The sequence below is a fragment of the Poecilia latipinna genome, unplaced genomic scaffold (assembly GCF_001443285.1).
Source record: "Poecilia latipinna isolate Pla-1442-1.1 unplaced genomic scaffold, P_latipinna-1.0 Scaffold898, whole genome shotgun sequence".
Taxonomy (NCBI): domain Eukaryota; kingdom Metazoa; phylum Chordata; class Actinopteri; order Cyprinodontiformes; family Poeciliidae; genus Poecilia; species Poecilia latipinna.
The window spans coordinates 175,807-196,608 of record NW_015113514.1 but is presented as its reverse complement, the minus strand read 5'-3'; the positions used below and the strand labels follow the sequence as shown (position 1 = coordinate 196,608).

Sequence of the window (20,802 nt, the reverse complement as noted above, 5' to 3'; positions counted from 1 at the left end):
ATGCCAGTGTGCCGGCTCATGTCTGTGAAATCTAGTTAGTTCTGCCTTCTGAAGTGTTTTTTTTTCCCAAACAGCATAATATGTTAAGTTCAGAAGTGTGTGTGTGCATGGGTGTGGGTGTGTGTGTGTGTGTGTGTGGGGGGGGATATCCTGAATAGTGTCACTGACGGTCATATGACACGGGTTCAAGGGAGCAGTTAAAGTGTAGAAAGGGTAGTGACAACACATCCTGTTTACAACCAAATGAGTGAAAAAAGTGCAACGGTCAAAGAGCATGTGGCAGAATTAGTGCTTCCCTGTTCTCAGACGTTCCCAGACTGGAGACAGTCACAACAGGTGGAACCGATCCAGAAATGGCTGAAAACGTTATTAGTTCCATGAGGTCAGCGGCGGTGACTAGAAATGTCTTTTTTTTTTGGTGTAATTAACCCCAAATGTGTGTGCTTGTGTGTCTGATGCCGATAGAGATCCATCCAGGCAAGCAGATGTAGGGTATGTGAATAAATGTGTGTTTGGAGGGAGGAAAAAAAAAGGGGGATTTCCAGTTTTTTAGGCCAATGAGCATCATTCCCCTTCACCATGGGATGGTGTCTAGGAATGTGCAACAAAAAACCGCCAAACAGGAAGTGACATGGATACACAACAGACAACAGGTTTCTGGGTAATGTAGGAGGCGCGCCGGGAGAAGATGCTGCTCCGCGCATTCGCAGGGTGAATGTTCTGTGACTAAAGCGCACACACGCAAACACACACACACACACACACACACACACAAAGATAAAGCACGCAGTCTGCAAGCAGAGTGGGGTGAGGTTGGGCGGGGGGGGGGGTCTTTTTTTTGTCTCCCAGCGTGCCAGTGGGATCCTCAGTTGTCTGTGCATATTAAGAGGAAAGCATCGCTCTCAGTCACGACTCGGCGATGCCAGTGTTTGTCGGTGTGAGGGAGAGGTTAGGTAGGGACGGAAGAAGACGAAGAAGAAGAGGAGGAGGAGAGGGAGTTCTGTTTGTGTCAGGAATATGAATGTTTGTCTGCATTGTATGATAAATCTTTGTCTGTAGCAGAGTGCGGGGAGAGACGCAGGGTCAGAGTGCTGACTCACTGTCCGGGTCGTGATACAGCAAAGACTGCAGTCTTAGTCATTAGACAGACGGTTACTCAAATCAGAGATGTTGAGCATCTTCCCATGCTTGGAAAGTTCTCCAGGATTGAATTATGGACCATGTTTCTGGTTGAGTAAATGAAATGAAGAAAAAGAACAGAAACAAAGAAGCTAAATGATGACAGTTCCTGTAAGGTCCCTTAAGGTCACAAGCTTCAAAATACCACATTTTGCATATGTGTGTTGTATGCATTGCATAGATTAGGTGAATATTGAATCTTTTTCTTATTACTCTATTCTTTGTTTCATGGAGAAATAGGTTGGTATGATTAGAGTATGATAAGCTTGGGTAAAAACAAAACAAAACAGAAATTTTAAAACAGAAAAGCAACAATCACTCCATCTACTGCTAAAATTTAAAGTGTAACTAACCCCCAAATGTACTTATTTTGCATGATGAACTGTCTGAATAGGTTAATTAGTCAAACTGTGCCTAAGTAAGTTGAATTTTCCTATTGTTCAAAAAGGTTTTTTTAATGCTATATGCATTTATTGTTATTTTAATACAAAGACTTAAGCAAAAATGTAAAGATAAAAACCCTCTAAATTTAGTAGTGGTCTACAATAGATAAACTATTAGTTTGTCAGCTGGACTTCTACTGAAGTAGCTACAGATACTGTAGCTTTTTTTATCTTGGCAAGAGCGATGGGTGATGCTTCTTTAGTATCCATAACATGACTCTTTTCCCATAACCTGAAGCTTTTCCATTGCGATGAGTTTCCCTTTCTCTTGAGGGAACAATTAGAAGTCATCTCTCAGCCAGCAAACATGTTGCCAAATTCAAAGAAGTCAATAAATTTAATTCAATGTTAGTTTACATATCTCAATTTTTTTTTTATGCGACAGTTTTTCTTTGGGCTGTTGGAAAATAGAGGTGGACATGATTTTGATATAAATACTAATGATGCACCAATTACTTGTCCAAATATCACTCTTAACTTTCTATGAGCTAATACTATAAAAATCAGACTTTTTTCTTCATAAATATACCAAAACACTCCCATAATTTTGGCTTATAAATAAATAAAAACAGCATTTTCTTCCACTGTTTTAGGGGTTCTGCTGATGTTTATTTTTAATGAATGGACTAAACTGAGTGATCCTAAATCTCATAAAAGCTCATAAAATCATTCTTTTTTTTTTAATAGTTGTAAATGTGTTGTTTTCTCTGGAGCCTTTTACACAGTTTTTCTCTTGCTAATGGGTTTGGTGTTGAATGGAAATTATTAATTAGTTAATTGTTTTGGGGGAATAAACAGCCCATCTCGGGGGTAAAGAAGACTTCTTATGGTCTCAAACTCTCACGGGAAAGCTTTGCGTGTTTTATGACGGAACCGATTTGGAGAAATGGCGCTTGTGTTTAGCCAACTACTGTTATAAAAACTGGTCAAACATTACAAAACATTCACACACTTTCCACACATGCAACAACGGATGGTGACCAAATGTAGCGATGCTTGAATATAAAAAACGTCCATGCTTATTTTATTTTTTTTCCAACTCTTACCAACCTTATGATGCAGCAGAAGAAGCCCTTAAGCAGAGATACTAGAGTGGTTGAAATGACTAATTCAGCTCTACTTATTTTGGAATGAAATGAATCCTCTCCGATACAGATCATATTTTCCACCAAATACAGCACAATATGCCCTTAGATGACCCTGCCTTTGTGTACACACTGACATGACTAGGATTTCCTTCCTCCTTTCACTGAATCAGGGTGTGGAGTGCAATCAACTGCATCACCTCTTTGTGTAAGGAAATCATGCACGTTGTGCAATCTTGATACCTCTTGCAAACTTTGTCACAAGGCAAAATGAACAGTTTTAAAAACGTTCGTTTTATTCTGATGAACACGACCAAAACGACACCGGAACAGGGCCGTTTTTGAGGAATCGTGCGTCGCTCCCCTCTCAGCAAGAATGCCCTTCTTAATTTCTGCTACCGCCAGGAGTTTACCTTCTTTAAACCCCATGTGAGTCTACAGGGGTCACTCTCTCAGCCACTGCACTGGGTGGATACTGTTACCTTCACCAGCATCAGCACGCACAGCAGTCAGCACAGCAGATGGTCGGGAGGGAAGGGACAGATGAGGAGATCCGCATCATCTTTTCTTGGACACAACTCATTGTCCTCCAGTGTTTTCCTTTATAATGCAAAGTTACAGATCAGAGGTGAAACGGCAAAGTCAAAGCAAAGTGAGCCTTGGTCACTTTGAGAGCGGCGAATCTGTCGCTTGGAGGTTTTTTGTTATGACACATCAGATACCAACTAAAAGATGTTGTGGGCAAAATGATGACAGAGTTGACTCATTAACCTATCTTTCACTTCTTAGATGAGCACTTGTTATGATTAGCGTTGTTAGCTTTAGCAAGTCCCAAGACACACACACTGTGAAAGATCAATAGGATGAAGTAGAGCAAATTTGCGGTACTGGTTTCAGTCTTTGTGGTGACAAATGAAATCTTATTTAACTCTTTAGCCACATGAAGGACTGGGGTCCTTGCCTGTAGAAATACAGTTTCATTTCAAATAGCTCTGTATCTTTTGTGCTAACTCTTAGAGCACTTTACTGATTCTGAAAATGGGTAACTTCAAAATATTTTCTTTCAGTAACTCCACACTGAAGGGTGTTGTTGGCATAGCCTACTAAGACTAAGGGATGGCGCATTCATAGCCAGATAAAACCAGCACTTTGTTATACGCTTTGCTTTGTGCAGAGGGTCTGGACCCTCGGCTATTGAGAAACTATTACGTGGACTCTGTTGAAGTTTTAAATTTTACCAAATCGCTAACGTTTAGTTGCGCCGTATATAATTCTCCAGTTTGACGCCATGAAGCTTACCGGGACTTGCCTGCGCTGTAAATAACAGCGAAGTGGCAATTCAAATGAGATGGCTTCTAATGCTAATTCAGTATTTGGAAGTGTGACCAACACAGACTCGATGACTTTGTTCACTTTCTCTGCGGCCTTTGCTAAAATTACCAAACAGTGCAGAAAATCATCTTAGTTGTTCACAACTTCTTCCGTTCGCTGATCGGCCTGGCTGAAATTCTACCGGAGAAATTCACTTCAATGGGAGAAATCCCAGACAGAGCATTAAAGGGAGATGAGAATCGAGTGGAACTGCATAGGAGGGCAGTGACCAGGCTTGTACATTCACTGAGAATCAAAAAAGATTGAATTTTTTTAAGTTTATGACCGAATTAGCCATCGGTCAGTGCCAGTCGGGGCTAAACATCGTCAGATTCTGGTAACCAGCTCTTTCCCCGATGGGTCTGTGTTTGTAGCCTCTGTATTTATCAGCTTCTGTGCTTACAGCATCTCAGTATGAATGGATTTTTAGCAATTTGAACTGTAATTAAATGTTTTAATTAAGTCTCTGTTTTAATGATATGTTATAGAAATAAATCCTGATACTGGAGTATGTTTATAAGTCCATATTAGTGCTTAAATTACAGGTTAAGTCACATGGTATTGTAATGAAATACATTTTACTTTTTCGTTATTATGCGAATAAAAGTGAAATTTCTACTAGTACGTTACTAATCATTTTGGAATAATACATAAATACAGTCTTTGTTGATTTGAATGTTATAAAGCATCATGAATAAGTAAAAAAAACAGTAATATCTCTCATGTACCTTTTTTTTTCTACTCAATGTGGACAGTTTGACATCTAGTTGCTGACCACGTCGATGAAATGTATAATTTAGATCACAGTATTAGTCCTGCTGATGTAGAGACTCGGAAGATGCCTGGGTGAGTTTTGCTCCCTTATTTCATGCATCTCTCTCAGCATGCCTGCATCGCTGGATGTTTGGATTTGAAATGAAAGCCATCACTTCTCCCCTTTTATTCCTTCTTTGTTCTCCACTCTCCCTGGAGCAACTGTATTTGCTTTACTGTGTACATATTACTGCTGTGGGGTTCATTGGGTGCAGTGCAGTGGAGCAGCCATCTTGGCTTAGTGAGTTCAGCGAGTTCAGTGTTGCTGGAGGCTGGCTGGATCAGGTGGCAGTGCCAGATCTCTGATATCAATCACCAGTCGCTGCCGCCGCCACTGTTTGCCGGTCCCTTCTTCTCCTCTCTCCTCTTCTCCTCCGCTTCTTATTTCTTTTTCAGCTCCCATCACCTTGTGCTGCTTCTCTCCGCTCCCTCTGATCCTCCAAAGCCTGCAATGCATGCACATCCACGGCAGCAGCCGACAGGCAGACAGTGCAGGCTTTGTTATGAATGGCATCCCCTTGCACATCCGGAGGAAGTGTACTCTCCAGTGTGGTTTTACAAACTGTCTCCATTGTCCTAAGAATGACTCACTCTACACTGCAGATAATGGCAGTCAGCCAGACAGACTGACAGCACAGCACAGAAGGACCAGTCTGCAGAGCCCACAGACAAACGGCACAGGAAAGGGAGACGGATAGTTTGTGACAGATACAGCCACCGCAAAACAAAAAACAAAAAGAAGAGACAGGAACTGCAAGAATCGTGGAGGATGTGAAAATGAAAGGAGTTTTTAAATTTACAGAACTTAATTTTTGGGAAGAGGCGCTAATTTTGGACATCAGTGACAGTAGTGTCAGCAGATATGACCCATTTATTGAAACTCAACTCCACAAAAGAAAAAAAAACCAAACAAACCCCAAAACAACTTCAGTACTGATTTTTTTTTGGTTTGTTTGTTTGACTACTACCCAATCAGGCTAGAGGGAGTGTTTTTTGCTACATCAAAATGACCTTGTGTGTTTGTTTATGATGTTCTGAGCTAAATAGCTGTGGACACTTTAACTGATCTGCATCGAGAGAAGCATGCTTTTAAAGCCCATGCCAGCAGAAGGATTAATGGATGGGCAATGTGAATGGACTAATGTAGAGTGAGGCAGTCTTAGATAAATGAATGAATGGATCAATGAATGGAGTGCTGATCATTGCGTATGCACAACTTGGAGAGAGGAAGCAGGAGGGGATGAAAGAAGGAGAGGTTGCATAATGCGATTAGTCTGCAGCTGAGGATCATCAAAATGCTGACCTCAAACATTGGATCACAATATGGACGGATGCTTGGAGATTTGCTCAGGCACTACTTACTAATTGTTCTCACTACTATTTGTATATTTTGTTATAATCAGGCCTATTCATTTAAATCTTTTATAGTGCTGTAAAAACTATCCCAGTCTTAAGATTTTTTTAAAATCAGTTTTTCATTGTTAAGATAACCTGAGTTGATACAAAAGACATCAATTCATTTAGATGGCTCAATTACAAAAGATGGTGTTTTTCAACTATTGCATTTATTAGGGAGGGAGAGGTATCACAATCAGCCTGGCCTTATGTGAAATAGTATTTCCCCCTACACTCTTGCAGCAACAAGTGGCCTCAAGTGTTCTCATAACTGGTAAGGAGTCTTTAACGTCCCTGTGAAGAAGGTTTAGCACACTCTTCTTTTTTTTTTTTTTTGCAGAATTGTTTTAATTCAACCACACGTGTTTTTTGTAGTATGAATGACCTACTTAAAGTCACATTGTAAATTGACCAAGCCTCTCCAAAACCATATTTGTAACCAGTCGGAGATAGGCAGGTGTGTTTCGGACTTTTGTGCTGCTGCACAACCCAAGAGAGCTGCAGTGGAAGGTTGCAAACTGATGTCTGCCGTCTCCTTTAGAATTTTGTTCTTTCATATATTACAGGAGTTCCTGAAGCAGCCAAGCAGCCTCAGATCAATGTATTCACAGTCTTTTAAAAACGTTCTATATATCTGCAGGAAGTAATTTGTCAAATGCCACAGGATGTTGTTTTTGGAGAATGCATTTTTTTTTAAAGAAAATACAAATTGTTAATCTCATAACGTAAACAAATTGTCCAACCCTAAACATTGATTTCTATATTCTGTCTCGATGTTTTTGCTTTCTCTGGTTTATTTTACCCGTTTCTTTCTTAATACTGCAGATGTCCATTTGTGTTTATGAAAGGATCCTTGTCAACTCGTGTTAGAATTTCCCTTTACTACCATTTTGATTTATTGACGGTGACAGCGTAGCCCTTACTTGAAAAGCCATCTGAGTACAAGTGGAAAACCATAGTCTATGTTTAAATGGGCTAACAGAGATTAGGCCAGAGAGGTGGGGTGTAGTTAACTTCTCGTGGTAGTGAGGGCTGTTTGGATTCGGCTTTGGGATGATTAGTGGAGGCAGGCTTGAGTGTGGGTGGGTTTGGCTGATTGAGGCAAACAGATGAATGCCAAGTGGGTAACAACTACTGCAAGAGCTAGACTGCAGGAGAGGCAAATAATACCACTTGCTTTTAGTTATGCTTTAGTGAGCGCTATGAAATTTGTATTTGTATTTTAACTCCACAAACCATAGTGTTTAATGTTCTAATGCTAATAAACTTCATGGAACAATCTTGCTCTCATCAACACAAGAGCAACACAAGATAGATAGACAGACAGACAAAAATAATCCCCATAAAACAAAGTAGCCTTTTGCATGAAACAGTTTCTGACAGAAAAATTGGCCATTTTGTTTAATTCAGAAGTGCTGTACTTTTCTCCAGCAGAACTTGGAGAACAAAACCCCAAAGAGAATTTTCTTGCCCTCAGTACTAATTATTGACAACTTCATGACTCAGGTAACACGTTTCTTTCGCAGTTAGCCAGTGTCTTGTTCATGTGGTGGCCATTGACATTTTCATCAGCAGTCCGTGATTACAAAAATGTACATTAATCCTCTTTGAACTTGCTTAAGCACTGTTCTGAAAATTGATTTTCTCTCTTGTCCCATTTCCACAGTTGATCATGGCTGCGTTATGCTCCTTGGGTTTCATGTACTTAGATAACACACTACAGTCTGTCTGGAAAACCTATGCTATAGTTTTATACCAGCAGCCTTAAACAGTTCTGCGATCTGTGGTTGCGCACAGTTCGTTCTTTGTCAAGTGACTGTCATAGACGTCATCTTCCAGTCATTCTGGAAACAGAGAAACCTTACATTTAATCCTACCACTGTCAGCAAATCCTACCTTATATCCTCACCTTATTACAAGTCTTACCCACTAGGGAGTTGTCATTAGTGTGCAAACTTGACAAGTGTATCCAATACTTACTTTTTAATAAGCAAGGTTTTCTTTACCTGCAGTTGTTCTGACGTGCAGCTAAAAGTGTCAGCCACCATGATTCTTTTTTTCTGAGTAGATTTTCTAAGTTCAGCGCCCCACCAGCACCAAATAAAATAAAAATGCAGCCTTCCTTTCTGTCATTGTCATTTTCTAAAGAAAATAATATAATGTAGAACCAACTACAACATCAGATTTGCAGTGAAAACCAACCCTTTCACTTTGACCATTTGATTTTTGAAAAATTAATTAGTTTGTGGTTATGGTGGAAAGTTTATGGTTGGGCCCAAAATTATTTATACCACAGGCTAATATAGATTGTTTTACATTCAACCAAGTTGTTTGTTTGAAAAAAATGTTCTCCTTGTTTAATTATTTTTATTTACGTTTCATTAAAAAAAGTAAAATGTTGAAAATTATTTATACTCTCCTCTATAACAAGTAGAAATTTCTTATTGGCCTTCTAGTATTCTAACCCTTTTTATCAGTGCTGACACAACTTTTTAATGTTTTTACTGGTCTTTTGAAGGCCTCCTTCCCATCGCTCTAATCTTTATCTTCCTCCACAGATGTTCTGTCAGACACTACTGAAACGTTAATATAATTTCCAGTCAGAAAAAAAACATGTTGGGGAAAAATAAAAGATTACTTTCAACCTAAATCTGAAAGGGGTATCGATAATTTTGGTCTCGACTGTATCCTGGAGCCTAGGTGAGAGAACTTTTCAATGGAAACATCCATATGATACAAATTTATCATATATGGCTTTTATCAAATGATAACTCATAGAATCCTCTTTGCACATTATTTCTATGAATAATGTCAGTATTTTGGTTTTATCCTGGCATGGAAGTAGGATCTCTACTAGCATATACGGTATCCTCTTTACAGGTTGTACAGGAAAAAGATCCAGGAACTGTTGAATCCTCAGTTGTCACAATGTTGCTGAAAAATCCTTGTAGGCCTTAGTCCCCACTTTTCTCCTGTTGCCTCAAATACTTTCTCTGTGAAGAGACTGCGTGTGAGTGACATGTACATGTTTTCATCCACATTTCTTGGTAAGTAAGTGCTAATAAGCTTGCACACAGTGCATCAGCAGCAGCACATACAGAATAATCCAGTGGCAATACTGATCCAGTCTCGCCTATACCATAGTGGTGTACACACTAGGGTATAGTTATCCCATCACAAACAGGCTTCTCTCGCAGCGTAAGTGTACAGTGCCTTAGTGGAATCAAAGATTGCATGTCTGAACCCTGAGAATGTATCTGCACATATTTAGCTTTGCAGGATGCACCATCAAGTCCGTTTGGCCTTTCCTTCAAATAAACATCTATTCCAGACTACTTCCAGTAGGCTTGGCTTGCTTTTCTTCCACCTGTCTTTAATAGTTGAGCTGCAAAAGGAGGTGGTCAGGTTAAAGGGACAGTGATTCTATTTATATCTTCCCACCTGTAATCTGTCTCTGACGGGATTAACCCAACTGCTAGCTTTAGCCTGCCTCGCTACACAGACGGAGACAATCAAAATGTTAGTCATGCAGGAATGCACTGATGTAGACCAATTTAATTCAATTTGGTTTACTTAGACTGTGTAGCGTCGACACACAGCCAATGTCATCTTAAGGAGCTTAACAAGACGTGCATGTCCAATTTATATCAGGGCATGTCAAATCCAACTGGGATCATGAAAATGTAACAAACGTTGCAACTTTGGTGCCCGATAAAACCAAGTCTACTGGACTATCAGGTGTGAAAACTCCCTGTATACAGTCTAATGTGATCCTAATTACTGCATAATATGATCAGAGTAGGTTAATTTAATAATGACAATAGGTAAAGTGTCTTAAGGCAGCCCAGCCAGTTGGATTGAGTCATTGACTTTGAGACAGTCTTCTTCCTAAGGAAGAATATGGTGACAGTAGAGAGGAACAACTCCCTTTAACGACAACTAAGATTCACAGTTTCAGTAACGCTCCCTGGGCTTAAACATACATAAAATATGATTGTTATTGCAAGAAAGAGATATGCAAATGTGTTTTAGCTTAACTGAAACATGACTGTCTTATCTATGCATATGTGTGAGTGTGGTTGCAATCTCCTTGGTTTTGGGTTTTGGTGCATCAGTTATTCAGCCGGGTAAAGCCGGAGGTACAAGAGATCGAGCAGTGATGAAATGTTTTATCCTCTTTTCCTCCTCCACCCCTCGTTGCCAATTTGCAGTCATTAATTAGCTGTCCATGATAAAATTCCCCATTCCCACTCTGACACTGGTGTAGAGCAGCGGACGGTGGTGGTAATCATGTCAGCGAGGCTTGGCTCGGGGTTCTGAGGGGGCTAAATGGCCCCCATATGGTCCACTGGCTAGGGCCCACTTCTTAGCATGCTCTCATTAAACTGGTGCTTAATATACCAAGGTAAAGGGAGACACACACACACACACACACACACACACACACACACACACACACACACACACAGTCAGTAAGAGACAAATCAAAGCATTTAACAGGGCACAAAGGGACACAAGGAGTTGGTGTTTGTTTGTGTGTGCATGCGGGGTGAATGTGTGTGTCCATGTTTGGGGAGGCTGATGCTATACGATTGTTGACTTGCCATCTGTCATTAAGTGAAGAATGTTGTGTGTGTGTATGTGTGCGTGTGCGCGTGTGTGTTAAAAGACGAAAGATGAGACAGAAACGAAATAAAGAAACAGTGAGTGAGGTGCAGATGTCTCACAGCAGAGCAGGGGGTTCATCAGCAGACCGCTGTATGGGTTTGTGGTAGAGAACAAGAGAAGAGAAGTAACATCTGCCATATTCAGATGTGAATCCGTGGTTTCAACGCAATATCACAATATCTTAAGTTTTAACAGACCTGGGATATGCTCCTCCTGATATTTTGTTGGACTGAACAGGAGGTTTCACACACATTTCAGTATTTTACTAATATTACAGAAGAAAGTGTTGCAGAACGTCTTATGGTGTCTGGCGTAAGACACCATAAACATTTTAAATAAAATGAAACCAAAAGATATTTGATGTTTTGTTTTGGTTTGAAACTAAAAGCAAAATGAGAAGTGTTTAACTTCCCCATTAAATCGAACAAACCGTATACAATATAACACTATAATATCAGTGTTATATTGCCATAACACTGATTTGTTCAAAGTCAGGTGTGTATTAGAAGGTCACACTAACCTACACCAGTGTCTTCTCATTAGAGATGCACCAGTTATCCCCTTGACCAGTGATTGGCAGGTCAAATATCAGCTTTGCTACATCTTTCCAGCCTGTAAACATATCAATGAAAAATATATTTGAATCTGGCAGGTCTTACACAGTTTTTATTGTCATTTTGTAGAAATCAGTTTTCACATTAATTAATTTTTTTTTTTGCTAAAAATACCCAATTTCTTGATCACGGTTGATTTGTTAAGGCAATAAAAACGATAAACCATCCAACAGGGTGATTAATACTTTTTATAGGCGCTGCATTTAAAATATCACTGGCATTTCTCTGGTCTCATTTAAGAGTTTAAACGCTTGTGGAACAGTAAATTTGCAGGTTTGAAACTGCAACTTTTCAAAGCGGGGATGAAGTTTGATACGGATTGCCTATTTGATTAAAAACAAAAAAACAAACAAAAAAAATTGCTTTACTATAAAGAGCGTAGGCTGTAGCGGGAATGTGAGTTACAGTAATCACACCGATAAAAAGATATCGGCTTTATTATCATTGATGTTTCTCCTGTCTGTACAAACAGAAGTTTAGGAAATTCCAAATTTGATGTTTTGTACTTCATGCGTGGACAGATGGGCCCAGGCTGGAGCAGGTGGAGAGTCCAAACAGGTAGCCAAGCAGGACAGAGAGGGGAACAGAGAGCAGCAGTTAGTTAGGTGGAGAGCACTTACTGCTGGCCCTTCAGTCTAACACATGAATGAAACCTTTGAATGAAGCACGACTGGGCTGGTGCGTGTGTGTCAGCCACTGTGGGCTGGGGGTGTGTGAGAGGGAGCGGGCGGTGCACTTGACAATACTTGGGGTATGGCACTTGATTGTTTACTCTTTCCCCACTGGACTTGGCAATTGTGCTCAAAGGTATGTACGCGCGCGCGCGTGTTCGGTGTGAACATGTGCATTCGAAGGAGAAACATGCAGCTCCGGGCTTTTATGTTGCTCTTGGAAAAGTACGAAGGCTTCACAAAAGACCAGAGGGGGTCTTATGTTGTCCACACAAGCGCATGCATGCGCTCGCAAGACCAGCTGCTGCCCACAGCCCCAGCCCAGCGATTCTGAATTAATAATACAGGGCCACTCTGGAATAATGGTGACTAACACACACACACACACACACACACACACACACACACACACACAAGCACAAAGCTTTGCACCTGTTCACCACTGCTCAACTGGACAGGGTTGGGCTCCACAATACACACACACACACACGCCCCATGTTGCTTGTCTGTTGTAGGCGATAGTTGGACAGCTGTGTCTGTCGGCCTGTCTGCCTGACCTTCCCCTTCTTTTTCTGATGTCACTTCTTCTTATTGACTGATTTGTCCAGCTGCGCTCCTTCGCTTCTCTGATTGGACGGTTTTGCATCCAATGAGGCAAAGACACAGAATGAGAATTTGAATATGAATGTCAGGATCTCAAAGAATTGTGTGCAAGTAATAATTGCTGAATGAAATGGAAAAAAAGACGGGACGGAGCATGACTTGACGAGCCTCGATTTTCTTTTCCTGAGCGTCATTTGAATGATATTTGTGTGTGGACTGCATTGGCGTCATACGCACTTCGACTGAAAATAAACAAATATTTGTAGTCGAACTGCAAATCACAAATTCTTCTTCTTCTTCTCATTCTTCTTCTGCTTCTTCTTCTTCTTCTTCAAAAAAGGGTTGTAGCAGATGGCTTTGGTTGAAAGTGATTTCTCTTCAACAGGTCCCTTTATTTTACAAATGATGCAGTGTTTTTTTTTTAGCCAATAAATCTGTATAGGAAGCATTTTGCATAAATAAACTGCTTAATGTAGACATCAATGATGTAAAATAAAAAAAATATAATCAATGGTGCCAACATGCAGAGCCCTCCAAAAGAGAGGGAAGAAAAAGAGGCAATAAACCAGCAATCAATGCAATTTGATTAGCCAGCTCATTGGCTGTGTGTGCCTTCCCTAATCGCATTGGATTCACTGCATTTGAAGACAAGCGCCATGGCATTCCTAATGTTATCGCGTGTTAAAATGCAAGAGCTTTTTGTTCTGGTTCACTCAGATTGTATTTTTACCTTCTTGATGCGCTAAAAGACATCCAAGCAGATCAGTCTTTATGTTTTGTTTTTTTTTTCTTCCCCAAGCCGTGTTTGCATTGCTAGTTGTGTGTGGGTGGTTTGATGGATGTGTGTATGTTAGGGATATAGACCATCTGACTGAGCTGTGTTTTAATATTCCTGATGGGATTAACCATAGATGAAACCTGAGTTTTCCCTGCTCGATAATATATTTTAAAAGCCTTTCGCTCTGCGCTGACAGTATGTTCTTTTTGACTCTTTCTTAAAAAAAAAAAAAGTCTCATATTTATTTTTGGCATGTTTTCAGAATTTCTGAATGAGATGTGAGAGAACGTGCTGCATAGAGCTGCCAGAGTTCTGTAACGTCTGAAGAGCAGCGATTGTTGTGAGCATGTAGTGCACAGGAGGTCATACGGGGCCAGGTGGGAGTCCTGGTGTCCTGTCCTTGTGCTTGTTCACTTGGCAGGCCAGGAAACAATGAAACGATGGAATAAACCATATCATAGCATTTTTTTTGACTTTCTGATAGAAATGCTGATGACATGAGTTATTATTCGAGATGCACCAATCAAAATTTAGTGGCTAATTTCTGATCTCTGGTGTTTTCAGTTTTCCAGTTTTTTATTCATCATTAATTATCTATATACAGACCCATCCTACAAATTAGAATATTACCAAAAAATCCATTCATTTTAGTAAGTCCACTACCAAGTTAAACACATTTTGTAGATTAATTAGACAAAGACTGATGTTTTAACACCTCTACTTTCCTTAATCATGATGAGTTTCTAATAACAGCTAATGAAAACACGCTTTACTATTACATCTAACCCGTAAACAGGAACTACTTTGAAAAACAGACACGTGGGCTTAATGAAATGCATGTTTAATACCGGCTTAAAGGTAGTTATTTTCAAAAGGTGCTTTTAATCTGACAAACGAGACTCACCCGCTTGTATGTTTTAATTAATTGAATAAAAGTGTAGTGTTTGCTGGAGAGCAGTTGCTGTAAAACAAGGTTTTTACTATTCATTTCTCGTAAACCCAAAATGAAAATAGTTGACGTGGTAAACTGCGAGAGAATGTAAATCTTCACCTTACGTCTGTCCAAAAGGCAGACACTTTTCCCACATGTTCATCAACATTGTGTTCAGTCTTTTTGCCATCTCCTCCTACCGTCATCTCTGATTACCTCGACATTATCGGCTTTGATGTCGAGGTAATCACAGCCTCAAGCCATTACCCGAATCACACAATTACCAACAATAAGAACTAATTTGACATTATATTTAATATGAAATGACTAATCACATTTAAAAAAAAAAATCGATTTTAAGAAAAAAACAAAAACACTGCCCAATGTATTTTTCTTTAGTTATACCAGGTCAAAAGGGAAGATAATGTGGTTAGAGTCGTAAAGTCTGATGATAAGATTGGAGTAGCCTTGGCTAAGTGACCTTCACCCACCCACAGTTTAGCTTGGTAACCAAAGCCTCCTGCCTGGCACAGGTGCCACTGAGCTGCAGCGCTCTACTAAGATGCTAACATGCTACTATCACAGTAAATCCTATGGTTTTTATAGGAAGCGACACATTCTTCACACAGATTGAGGTTTAAAATGTCTGAAGGCAGAAATGCCCACACCCACACAAACTGACAGTCACCCAAGGAGAGCATTTTACATATATTGTCCAAACACACACACACACACACACACACACACACACACAGACAGTCTCTCTCTCTCTCTCTCTCACACACACACACACATCAGTATGGTGAGAGGATTAGGATGAGAGCCGTCTTGGCTGCACAGTGTCTGTCACTCACTCTCAGGCTCTGTCAGCATCGCAGCAGTGGTGATCCAAGGAGCCACCACCATCTACTGGATTGTAGTGGTACTGCAGCAGAAAAAGGAATAAAGGGGGAAAAAATGCACATATAAACCAGAAGAGGGGAAGGGATTGTTATGTTATGGCATTGGTAATATAATCAGAGTGTTTAGTTTTGTTATTTTCTATTATGTATCCAGTTTTTTTTTCCAAATAACTGATATCTAACACATTTAGAACGAACAGTAAGATAATATTTAAATGCAGTTAGTGAGGAGATACTCAGCTGTTTTGCTATAGGTAAACCTCGAGTAAAAATGAACAGGAGATTGTACAGTCAACTTCAGGTTTCTCGGACCAGCGAGTCTCCATAGCGACATGGCACTGAGAAAAGTTGGGGTATGTGTGATGAGCAGCTCTTTTTGTACCAGCTGGGGGAGCAGAGGGGCACCATGGCAGCATGCATGCACGCATGCATGCATGGGCTTGTGTGTGTTTGCATGCACCAAGCACAGACTAGCAGCAGACTCTGGCTGTGTGCAGCTGGCTGGGTAAAACCTCCTATTGCCCCCCTCGACCCCCAAGGGAAAACCGCTCTCCCATGGGTTTCCACTCAATCTGTCATGCTGCCCTGTCCCAGCTCTCTGGAACCATCATGGCCCCAGCAGCAGCTTACAGTAAGGCCCTTCTCGCATGCGTTTCTAAGGCTCAGCCTTCATCTTCGTCATTCCTCAATTCCAGCACTTTATTCATCCCTACGCTACTGTAGTGTCTGCATGCCAGCATTGAACCTTTCAAACACAGCGGCAACTCCGGCTTCAAAGTGAATGTGTTTCTTTGAATCCTGTCCTGTTATGTAAGAGCGAAAACACCCCTTAAGTTTTTAGAAGAACATGCAGCTCCGCTTTTATAGTGTCGGGGATTGAGATTGTATTTAAAGCATTTACACAAACTCGCGCACACACATACACACAAACGAGCTCAAAATCCAGGCCCAGTGTGATAATGAGACTAATGCAGTTTAAGTGGATTGGCTTTGAAGAGGCTAGATTCGCCTTAAGATGTCTGAGCGGACTGGAGTTAAAACTGCTGGGGCTGGGGTCACGCACACGGCCATGTCCTTGTAAACATACCCATTCACTGTGGATCTGCAGAGAGGAGGATGTTGTTTTTTTCTCTCTCTCGTTTTTTCTTAATAATGTTTTCACGGTTTTGGAATCTCGTCAAATTTCCTGCCCGGAATCATGAGCTTCAACCATCTCCCGTCCTCCGTGGACAAACTGTGGGACAGATGTCTTCCTCAAGCGTCTTACCGACACAATTCCTCACTTTCTTAACCTTTCAACCTCCCAACTCCTGTGCTGCACACAATTACCTCCCCCTTCCATCACTCCTTTGACACAATAGTTTCCTGTCTGATGTTCAACTGGTTCTGTCTCATTTACTGTTCCTTTCTGATATATATATATATATGTATGTATAAAGGACATTTCCTAAAATTAAATTATGACAAGTTTTAAGAACTAAATAATGCCCAGATATGTAGTTGATTTATCCAAATTTATGTTAGATATTGCTTTTCTAAAGTTTCCCCAAGGACGTTGTCTACAGTTTTAAGGTGTGTATTGTGTATTTACGTGACTGCGGTATAATTATAATCCTGTCATATCTGTTTGTACAGTTATATAAAAAGCAAAGTAATCTTCTAAGGCTTTACCAGGCTTTGTAGGTAAATAAATGCTAAGCAAGGGAATCAAAAACGTATACAATCTGAACTGTTAATTAATCAGAGCTTTGCTAAACTGTAAGCAGTGCGAAAAACAAATCGTCTCCACTTATTACAATTTGTATTTTTACTATTTTTCACACATGCAGTCCTTCACAACAGTGGAACTCAGTTAAGTTTGGTTTTATGTATCCCCTAAGCAAACGATGAATGAAATGCAGAATCTCTAGTTACCATCAGGGCTACTTCTACCTCTAAAAGTTTGAAAACCATGGATGTGGTGAACGATTGTACAGTTTTTAACAACTTTGAAAGCAATCCCAACTCATCAGTGCTCCACTTCTGTGCTTGACAGCAATTACAAGGTGAAGACTCTTAATCAGCAAAGAGGGGTGTTTTTTCTCAGTGGTCTGTTTGGCTATTACTTCCATTCTTGATATCTGGAGTGAAAAAAAAAAGTGCTCTTAGTTTGTTGCAGTCTACCTTTGCCTTTTCGCCAGATTTGTTGAACAATAAAACTGTCTGGTATTTGTTTTTTTTTGTAAAGCTAGTACTTAAAATGGTGCATTAATGTGGATCTGTGTAGCTGTTAGTGTGTTATTTGTGTGTGTGCGGTGTTGTTTCTTTGAGTTGGGGCGGTCTATGCGTTGGAACATGGCAGGAATTTCAGTCCACCCGTATCTCCGCCTCTGCCTGCCTCTGTACTCCACCACTAACCAGCTCTCCAGCTTCCAGAGCGCCAGTCACACAGCCCAGTCTATTGCACCATCTGCATATCAGCTCCTGCCTCGGCCAAAGCATTAAATTAAATCCCTGTTTGGGTTGATTAACAAATGGCTGGTGAGCTCACATAGTTACGGAGTTATTTATTTAATTGTCATTATGGCTTTTCCTTCTTTTGTCTACCATGTTTTTAGCTAGGATACATGAAACTATGAGAACAAAGGTGTGCCGGGTGTCTTGAAGGACTTTGTGTAAGACTGAGCAGTGAGAGAAAGTGTAAAGTTTGCACAAGTTTGTGCCTCATTCCGATTGTACTGGCTGAAGTTCAGCATGTGTACCTGTCTCCTTAATGCATTTCAATCTCACCGTCTCCCCTCTGTCCCGATGTGAACAGCTAATGGGTCTGCTAATTGAGTGACAGTTAGCGAGCGCATTGTTCTAATTCCAATCAGAAACCTTGGAACAGACACAGTCACAGCTGATTCATCTCTGCCTCTTACTGCTAAATCCACAAGCTGCAACTGGAAGATGTGCCAGCAAGATTTATTTCTCATAGAAATTCAAAATGACTTCTAAAAAGCCTGGCTCTGTTTCCGCTGCTTAGTTCGTGCCTCTCAAACACAGACATGTAAAAGAGTTCACCTCTTTATTTCACTTGTTTTACAGCAGACACATACTACTTTCATGTTTCGGAGCACTTAGATCTCTCAACTAGCGTTGCAATGTCCAAACAATAAATGTAGTAAAGAATGCCAACTAAATATAAAATGCAACATTTAGAAAGTACGGCTGAAGCCTCTAGGTCAGTTTACCTCTTTGCCAAAACCCCCAATTTTGAGCCCTCATAATTTTTTCTTAGTATTGTCAATCATACGTGTGTATAGGCTGCTCAGTGTGCTAATGGAAAAGAAACAACATACTGTTACAGGGAAACTGTTTCTATGCAGTAATCGGTGACCATGCCACTAGCCTTAGCATTCACAGCTAGGCAGCATGCTCTGATGTGTTAGCTGTAGCTTACCAGAGCAAGAGTAGGGTGTGAGTTGTGCATACAGAAGCTTTATTGACAGCGCTAAGACCCTCCTCCTGCCTCTGATTGGTTGTTTCTGACAACCAATCAGGAGTGTGTTTCTGCAGATGGCTTTAGGACCACAGTAAAAAGGCAGAGGAGCTTATTTTTTTTTCTCTCTGATTATCTGACTCATGTTTTACTGTCATAACATGGTGACAGATTAAACAATTGAGCAAAAGGGACATTATTTGTAAAAGTTACCTACTGCCACTTTACCTTGACCCATGGCAGATGGCTGCATGCCTGAAAAATTTGGGTACAAAACGACTGCAAAGGTCCAAAGTAGCAAAGCGGTGAAATGACCAGTAGCCACCACTGAAGCAGATATTGGTTTTGAACCAGCTGGACAATTAGGACTTTAAAGGGCTATGCCCTTTTTCATCCTTCAGATAACCTACGTGGTTTGCTCCGTGCTCCGCAGTGTAGTGTTTTCTAATTGGCCTGAAGGGAAAAGTAAAGTTGTGCAGAGAACTAAATGAAAGTGAAGTGAGGAGTCTGAGAGAGATGGTGTGGGAAGGAGACCGGCTGTTCTGTTTTCTCCAGCAGTCCAAACTAGAGACATGTGGCTCCCCAGACAAGCTGTCCAGAGTGGGAGAGCTCGCTGGACTCATTACAGGCAGGGCCAAGACGGGATAGCTTGACAGAACACCGTTGGATCATACGGAGAGTTGGAACGGTCGGAGCCGAATTGTTTTTAGCCCGCCTGCGTGTATACGCGCACCCGCCGCCGCGTTTGTTAGGAGCCACACGCGCGCAGACAACTGTCCGTCCCCTCTCTCTCCGTCTGTGCCACCCCTGGCTGCCCCCTCCCCCGCCACCCTCAGTGGACACGCAGAAACACACACACACACACACACGTGTAGCATCTCGGCCTGGCCATAAGGATCGCTTAAATGTTTTCAGTTGTACTGGACAGCTGAGGGATGAAGCGGCCAACCACAGGCTTCCATTGGTTGGACACCTCATCCAGAATCTGACTCATAGAAATGACTGGACGTGGACCAGCGAGCCAGTAGTCACAGCCAGTTTATAATAGTTTTATCAGTTCAACTTTTTTTCCTCATCCTCATCCATTTTGACAGTCCATCCATCTTTCTGCAATCCAGTTTGGAGTCGAGGAAAGTTCCTCCTTTCCAGATGATAACTTCAGTCACCATGATCTGTCTAATAACGTCGTGTCTTTTATTGGTTTGTCATCGTTTGTGATATGTTTTATTTCGGCTTACTCTCAGTTAACTTCTCGCTCTCTCTCTGTGTGTGTGTGTGTGTGTGTGTGTGTGTGTTTTCGTCTTGCCTCTTAGAATATTTTCTTCTCCCTCTTCCTTATGCCTCGCTCCAGCCCTCCCGTCCAACCCCTCTCACGGCACTCTGTTTATAAGTAGCAAGTGATCCAGAGAATATGCTTTGTTCCTGAAAGAACAGGAGAAGGAAACGAGAGAGCAGGAGAGAGTGGGTGGATTTGTGAAAAACAGAGAGAAGAGAGGAGAGGTGTGATTCTGTAGCCTTAGTGATACACTGGCACCCACCAGTGTGTTTTTCCTTTTCTTTCTTTTTTTTTTTGGTGTCCCTCTGTCCCTGTGTGGCGGTTCGTTCTAGTCACCAACGCACCGTCGCACACACACGCACACACACACACACAAACATGCAGCACCCAGAGGTACCGGCGGGGCCGGCGCTCGCATGGTTCCTTCGGCAGAGCAGGTGTTTTCCTGCGACGTGTTAACGAGCGCGGCCTGCTGTCATTTCTGCTTTAAATGGATGTCACAAATAGAACACAGACACTCTGACTGTTCTCTTCTCCTGGATAATGAACTGAAAACAAGGTGATCAGAGCGGGACACAAACCCCTTTAGTCTAATGCCCCCGAAGGAAAC

At 41.2% G+C, this 20,802-nt stretch overlaps 1 protein-coding gene across 2 annotated transcripts in view; it reads left to right on the top strand.

The window, feature by feature from the left end:
* LOC106957375 (RAC-gamma serine/threonine-protein kinase) overlaps positions 1-20,802 on the top strand; it is a 59,635-nt gene that overhangs the window by 7,229 nt on the left and 31,604 nt on the right. The window lies entirely within an intron of this gene.